Source organism: Nylanderia fulva, unplaced genomic scaffold (assembly GCF_048542155.1).
Source record: "Nylanderia fulva isolate GAGA-0341 unplaced genomic scaffold, ASM4854215v1 Scaffold56, whole genome shotgun sequence".
NCBI classification, from domain to species: domain Eukaryota; kingdom Metazoa; phylum Arthropoda; class Insecta; order Hymenoptera; family Formicidae; genus Nylanderia; species Nylanderia fulva.
The window spans coordinates 115,658-124,510 of NW_028190654.1; positions in this window are offsets into that span (position 1 = coordinate 115,658).

Genomic DNA, 8,853 nt, shown 5'->3' on the forward strand with positions numbered 1-8,853 from the left:
GCATAATTTACAATATGCTTCCAATTTGCCATTTAATATATCATCCTCACTGGTTTCTTTAAGGCGTTATATCTACCAAAAATCATTTAAAAAAGATTCTTTTTTGTGACTACATTTTTAAATTATTTTATATAAGGAATGTAGCAATCGATTAAGCAACTTTTCAGGAGTAAGAAAAAATTTTATTATTGTCATTTTTTTACAAAATAGCGGCGGTAGGATCGCATAAGAAATACAGGAGGTCCTCCGCGGCGAGCAGTAGAAGTCCCCTAGATCACTATCTGGAATAAAAAAATTTTTTTTACTAACTACATAAGTATAGCTAGTGAAGTACACACGATCATAATTTCAGAATTTTTTTCGCAAAATGGCAAGACTTAGAAAAAAAAATCGAATTTTCGACGAAAAAACGCAACTTAAAGTTATTTAAAAAAATTCTCTTCACCAATCGTTAAAATCATGTGTACTTCACTAGATAATCAAATGAAGTAATTACAAGTAAATTTTCAAGTCGATCGGATGAAAACTCTTCGAGTTCTACTGCTCGCCGATTTGAAAAATGTGATTTGAAGAAAAACGCGTTTTAAGTTTGAGAACTCTGTAACTTTTCGAAATTATGAAAATATGGCCTGTAAAAATTTTTGTACCTTTACTCTGCTATCCCAGCACCATACAATTGCTCTTCCAAGGTCATATTTTGCTCCTCCACCGTTTAAACTCGTTGACTATAAGGTTTACACATTGATTAGTAGGTTTACACACATTAATTAATTGATTAATAGGTTCACACATATTGATTATATTTCGCATTTATTCATATCGTGAGGATGCCATTACATGAAGCGCGAAAACGCGGAATAGAATAGTAACTAGATTCCCGCGTTCCGTTCCGTCTGTTTTGATTACCTTATATGACATGGAGCTGATTTTGAGCGGAAAAGCGGAACGGAAAATTATAAAATATTAATTAAGAGTTTAACAAGGCTCTGTAATATAAATATATTCCCAATGGAGAATGTATGGAATTAAATCTCTTATAGAGATTATTCCAATTTTAAATCTTGACCGTGACCAAGTAAAATTTGGTGCCTTGTGCACAGGTTTTTAATTCTAACGAAAAAATTTAGTTTCGCGCGCGCGCGCGTTGGGATAACGCACTATCATCCGCGATTTGGCTCTTATTGCCTGTTTGACACTTTAAAATTTATATTTATATTACAGAGCCTTGTTAAACTCTTAATTTATACACACTGGCTTAAAGGCGTTTGTTTATCAACATTATTATGTATATAGCAGAGAAAAGTATAGAATCGAAAGGATCTGAATAGCTCAGTTGGAAGAGCAATCGCTCGACAAGCGAAAGGTCTCGGGTTCGATTCCCGATTCAGCGACTTTCGGATCTATATCTTGTGGATTTTCTCTTGCATTTATTTCCTTGGGGGAGAACAGGGGATGTTTGGAATTAAATCTCTTGTAGAGATTATTTTAATTTTAAATCTTGGCCGTGACCAAGTAAAATTTGGTGCCTTGTGCACAGGTTTTTAATTCTAATGAAAAAATTTAGTTTTGTGTGTGTGTGTGTGTGTGTGTGTGTGTGTGTTGGGATAACGCACTGTCATCCGCGATTTGGCTCTTATTGCCTGTTTGATACTTTAAAATTTATATAAAATATTAATTTTTAACGATATTTATCAATTAAAATGCTTGTAACTAATAAATAAGCTGAAAAAATAAACATATTAATAAAAATTACAATATATCAAATGAAAACAATTTTAAGAAATGAATAAAAATGTATATTTGTCACCATAACGTTCCGCTTTTCCGTGCAAATAGTGCTCCATGTAATATAAGGCAATCAAAACAGACGGAATGAGCGCGTCAAATCAGTGTCAATGTGGACACAGTATTCTATCAAATTTCGGAGTCGATTGAAGAAGAAAGTTTTTATATATTTCGATTGTTTTATTATTTTAAAAGTGACAATATAATATCAAGTACAATATGGATTCAAACATCATGTTGATGATTATTATGAAGTATCTTATACAAGCACGGGATGAACCAATAAGATATGCAAAGATAACTATGAAAAAAGCTCTTTCATGTTGCACACAGACAGTTTGATGTCTCTTTCCTTTAACATAAATAAATAAACAACTAAAATTATTGCGAAATGACTCAATTAATTGTTCTGACATACTATACGTTTATAGTAACCACAGCATTGCTGTCAACATTTATAAGATCTGTAGTTTTATCGTATGTTTTGAAACAATGGTGGTTCAAAATTATTCCACATGATCTCCTGAAAATAAAACCGCAATAGCCACATTTTGTTGTCTGTGAATAAATACAATCGTTTAATTATCTTTATTTCACCTAAAATAAGGTTATGACTTCGCAATAGGTGTTAATAATTTGTTATTCTGTAATTTTATATCCATATCAAAAGTGTGTAAATTACAGAAACTTTTCTCTAAAATAAAAATAGTAATTAGCTTTGTTGAACTTAATAATTGTAAACAAAGAAGGGCTATAAGAGCTATTAAACATAATACAGTTGACAGATGATATTAATAAAATTCATTTAAACGAAATAATAAATACATAAGAAATAAACATTTTTGCAAACGTTTCGGCTGACATTTCAAGCCTTCTTCAGCGCAATACAAATATTTTAATTATAAATTGAATTGTAATATTAAATATTAAAGACGGTTATTAACAATGTCAAGATAATACATATATAAAGTCAGCTTTTTGTCTCGTTACATATGTTGCTAAACAAGTCATCGTGTATGACAACCACCATTACTGATACATACTGAGTTCGAGCGACCGTACCATGCGATCACTTATGAGTATAGACTTCCTGATTTACTAGTCAAGAGAGATATCTTGATTAAATCCTCATGATGAAATGTTGTTAAGCATTAATTTGAGATCTAAATAAACAATATCCGATTATTCATTATAATCTGCCAAGTAAAATGCACTACACACTCACTCAAACAAATTGGTGATTATTTTACAGAAGTTTCAAGTATCAGATCCGACATCTTTTTAAAAATGTTTTTAGTGAAGACAAAACAAAACGTTTAACCGTCACAACTCTCAGATCTCAAATGAGACAGCAACTCAGTGTTTCATCTTTTTTATATCAAGGTTTGTTTTTAAACCCTGATAATTTTGGCAGAGACTCTATAATGTTATTATATATATCAGGCAAAAATTCAGTATCATTTTGTAGATTCAATCCATTAGCTTGTCTTTTTATATATAACATTTCCGATATTAGTCTTTTGTTATAATACGGTTTCTTATCTAAAATTTTTACTTCATCCCAGTCAAAATCATGGGAGAACTCTATTCTATGATCAGTAACAACTGATTTATTAGAACAATTTCTGTTGATGTGTTTTTTATGTTCCATTATCCTAATATTCAATTTTCTGCTAGTCTGACTCACTAGTATTCGCTCCTTTAGGTATTTTATCTTTATGTGTTTTTATAAACTTCCCTAATTTATTCATGCTTACATAAGAGAGTCTAGTGTCAGCTTTTTTTCTGATACCTATCAATTGTTCTGTAATATTCGGTAAATAAGGTACAGTAAAAAAACAAAGAAGAGTCATTTGACTGACTTAGACTGTTGTTTGGAATATTATTTCTAGTATAAATTAGAGTTTTTAGTCTATCGTTAATTGTGTGAAATATGAATTTTACCGGATAATTATTATTGATTAGGATGTTAATAATCATTTCTATATTTTTCTGATGAAATGAAGGATGTGATAATAAAATTACCCTATCAATCAGACCGATAATTGTGCCTCTTTTTTGACATATAGGGTGTTGCGAAAGAAAATTCAAATACCTTCTAGAAAACGTAGGCTTTCTAAATTTTCTCTAAAAATAACAAGCTACTATATCTTTACTGAATACTAAAAAGAATTCAAATACTTACAGGACCATTTATTTATAAAGAATGGTCAAAAGAATGGAAAATAAAAAAAAATGACTCAATTCGCGGAAACGCGGAATAGTTACTTTTCTAGTTAAATTCTCTTCCGCATTTCCGCGCTTCACGTAATGGCACCTTAGGGTTACAAGAGATGGCGACGGTTAGTAATTTCTAGGTATGCGCTTGTAAAGTTGGATTTATCGCGTCACTAGTCCCCAGACTAGTTAGAACTAGAAAATTTCCTATGCTGTATTATTGATGATAAATGATAAAAACGTCTAATTCTAAGTTAAATTATTCATAAAATGATTAATTATATAGTTTCTCGCAAGAAATGATGTTAGTGCGAAAAAAATTAGGGTCTCGACCAATGGACGTTACACGTTACATTATCAGCTTCCGTTGGTAACATTGGTAACAAAGGAAACAAAGAAAACAAGATATACAAAAAATACAAACGCCTCTAACGTCTGACCATTTCACTTAGCGTATACGCTAACATTAAGTATTATCGACACCTCGGTAACAAATAAGACCTAACATAAAAAAAGCACGTGTACAATTTCGACTGAACGTCACCTTGACACCTCGATAATAGATAATAGAAATAACTCTAATAGAAAACTCTCTCGTTCGAGTTCGCATTCAAAGATTTATTGCTGGAAAAATAAAATTATTTCTCGAAATACAGGGACAAGATAGAGAAAAGAATATATTAAACAATTTGAAGTAAAAAGGGTCGAATTTCTATTTCGCTATGATGAGGTAAAGGATAGAGAATATAGGAAAAATATAAAAATTTAAGTGAAAAGTTTTATACACATTTATTATTACTAATTCTTCATATAAATGGATGTTACAAATACATAAAGTTAAAAGCAATACATAAAAATATGTTATTAAAATTATTGAATTGAATATAATATTAGAATTAGAAACTACGTTTTTATTTCAGCGGAGAAAGAATTTTTTGAAATAAATGTACGATTAATCTGTCGTTGCGTGTACAATTTTCGGTAAAAAGAGTAAGAAATTGATTAAGATCGTAATCGAGAGACATAAAATAAAGAAATACACAATTATAATGTCGGCAAGTTTGTGAAAAAAGTCCTTGTAGTTGACGGGTGTTTCATTAATGGACGACGGAGTTTCGTCGAAGACGAAGGAGAAATCCTGGCTCCAAAGGCGCTATTTCATAGCTATCGAAGTAGGTGCCTGTTCCGTGTTCGTCGAGGAAGAAGGCGACCCAGTGTTCACCAGGTTTATTATGATCGTCTGTATTAGCGACGATAGCCATCGTCCTCGTCCACACCCTCGGGACTCTGTCGGCGGGATAAACATGGTTAGCATTGATATGACCCAATGCTCGTAGAATTTCGCGAGAGTTCAATTTTTTTACACAAAGACGAAGGATCCTGGTATTATTTGAATAATTTCAGTTTTTACTTCTCCAGCTGTACGTTTTCGCACGACAATTTGAGCTCCGTAAAGTGGGGAGCATACACTTTTGCATAGATGCATAAGCGTAAGCATAAGAATCTTGATTGGTCTATAAACGTATGCATAAGAAATTCAACCAATTGAATTTCTTATGCATATGCATATGCGTTTATGCAAAAGTGTGTGCTTCTTGCTTTAATCTTTCTTCTTCTTCTTTCTTAATTGTCTGCTCGACGCTTAACAAATCTTTTGTCTCTATTATATTATCTCGAGTTTTAATATTATGAATTGGAACAGAGTTGTCATTTACGCTGCTAACAAAGTAATTTTCACCGTAACTGGTTTTCTCGCTTTCGTAACTGCTGTCGTCATTGTCATTGTCACTGTTCAATTCATAATTTTCGAGAGAACTACAAATAGTGGGTTGACTAACGCAAGGAATGTCGCTGCTGCCATTATTATTTTGCTCGAGTAGCCAGCGCTTCAATTTGTAAGCGTTATGTAATGCGCAATAAAAAATTTTTCGAAATCCGTGATGTGTGCAATATTGTCCACCCTCTTCCTCCGCCGTTAGATTTTTGAATGCCGGAGAGATATCTTCTAAATTATATATCTCTCTGCAAAGTAGATTCCGCAAGTAATATGCTTTTTCGCTGCCTCTGGCGTATATGTGACTCGAGTGCCTTATAATTTCTCGTAAAAGCAACGTAAAATATTTTGGATTAGCTTCACTGTCGAACCATTCGATACCGTGGTAATTTTGTGTGAGCCAAGTGTTTTGTTTCCTTACTTTTTTTTAATAATTCTCCAAACGGATACGGAGGCATCATAATTCAATGGTCGACAACCGCGATTTCCTTAGATAGAAACTTCTCATCCGCAGCGGAAGCCTTGTATGTCGATGACTATATTCATGTTGTGATGAAAAATTTATACGATTTTTTTTGTAGACGAGGTTTAAGCTTTTCACGAACCGTTAACGTGCGTGTCTTGAAGATAACTGATTATTTCTTTTCGTAACATCGTAAGATTTTCTTCTCGTAAAACGCATCGACGAATGGAGGTGGAAGAGGAGGGAGGGAGTAAAAAAAATACAGAAAAGTTTTTAATCGACTACGTTGTAGCGAGAGAGTTGTAGTAGTGTAGTGGCAGATATGGCCCATCAAGACAAACCCCCACCACCGACCCCTCTGGCGCCATGTCTTATCGTTTCATATTTTCACACGCGGTACGAGCATTTTCTCGCGTAACGACAGCGGGTTGCATTTTGATGGTGGAATGACGAGTATGATTGTAAGCGTGAACAATATCTTGTAAAACATTAAAGTAACGACGTGTATTTTTATGCGTAAAATAACGCCACATCCGCTCTTTGAGTGTTCTATTAAATCGTTCCACTATAGACGCTTTAATATCAGGATTGCGCGTTACACGAAAACAGATGTCTTTTTTTTTAAGAAGTTTTGTACAGGACGGGCGATAAATTCTTTGCCTTTGTCGGTCTATAAGTATACAGGTAGTCGACCCTTGTTTCTCGAAAATATTTGCTAAAAGGCCTTTATTACGCAGGTGGCTGTTTTCTCACGTAAAGGTTCTACCCAAACAAATTTACTAAGCACATTGATAACCGTTAGTAGATAAGAATAACCGTCATTATAGCTCTTGAGATTACGAAGATCGATCAAATCGGCTTCCCATAAATCATCGATATTTGTTACGTTATAATGTAAACGAGGAAATTTTCGTCGTACCGGACGATGCAGCGTGTATGCATCCTGCGATTTAAGCCACTCGACGACTTTGTTACGCGTAAAATTCGGTTTAACGGCTCGCGATAAATTGTCCACCGCAGAGTAGCTTGCATAATGCGCGGGGTTGTAATACAATTTTTCGAATTCCATCAATTGAGATTTATCCAATCGAGTAAACCTCTTCTTCTCTTTGGCGGAGAAACTACGCTACGTGCTAATGTTCTATCGTCGTCACCGTCGTCATCACCTTCCTCGTCGGCGGATATAAATTGCGTATCTCCTTTGGTTTCACTCGCTTCGTCTAACCTGTGACTGTACGATTTTGAACGTGTGATCAAAGTCGAGGATCCGCGAGGTAACGCGGAAGTAATATAGCGAGATCGCGTGCCTGCTTTTAATAACTTTTGATTTTCTATAAGACGCGGTGACGTACCTATGTCACGTAGTAATCGAGCAAACTGATTTCTTCCGGTTGCTTTTACCCTTTTTTTTCTCGCGTACCGCATCGTTTATAAGTTCCTCGATATTCGAACCTTCCACAATGTCGCCGTCTATAGTTACGAGCCCTTGTCTATTCCAGCTAATCTTATTGTAAGTTAAACTGAATGTCAAGGAATAAACAGACACACACGAAAATCCCAAAAACAAAAATAATACAAATTGAGCAAACATATCAATATGAGTAAAAAAATTACACGGTCGGCATATTCTTCAAAATCGATAAATAAGCAGAATGCAGATTTTCGGTATCCTTCTGCATATTAAGGCCATTTTTCTGTCTCTTAATGAATAACATCTCCGATACAAGTCTTTTATGCAAAAAAGGTTTCTTATTCAAGATTTCCACATTATCCCAATTAAATTTATGTCCCTGCAACCAATGCTCAGTAATAACAGAAGGTCTGGTTGGTATTTCTGTTGATATGATTTTTATGCTCTTTAACACGAGTGGACAATAGTCTTTTTATTTGTCCAATATAAGAAGCGTCACAATCAGAACACGAAATTTTATAAACAACATTATTATGTGAGGATCTTGGTAATTTATCTTTATGAACTTTAATATATGTTTTTAATTTATTTAAACCAGTATCAGAAAGTTTAACATTTGTGCCCCGTATTGTGTTTCTAAATCTTTCAGAGAAATTTCGGACATATAGAACATTAAGAAACGAGATTCGAATATCAGACGTCGAATCCGAAAAACTTTTATTATTTACATTAATAATATCTTCTTTTTTATTAAATAAATATTTTAATTTGTCATGAATTGTTTTAAAAATAAAATCTATTGGGTAGCCGTTATCAGTTAAAATCTCTATTATTAACTTGAGATTATTTTTGTGGAATCTTGGATGAGAAAGACGAAAAGCTCTGTCAGTCAAACAATAAATTATGCCTCTTTTGTGAATAAGAGGATGATTAGAAGCATAATTCAAAAATCTTTCCGAAAAAGTTGGTTTGTGATACCAGTCAAAAATTAAAAGACCGTTTTCTAAAATTAAGGTCACGTCTAAAAAATTCAATCTATTGTCTGTTCCCTCCTCCAATGTAAATTGTAACCTCTGATGGTATGAGTTGAAAATATTTAACACTGATGTCTTCATAGAAGAAAGAACAGCCAATGCAACATCATCTACATAATGAACGTAAAACGGTAAATAAAACGGAAGATTTCTGATCGCCCAGCATTCT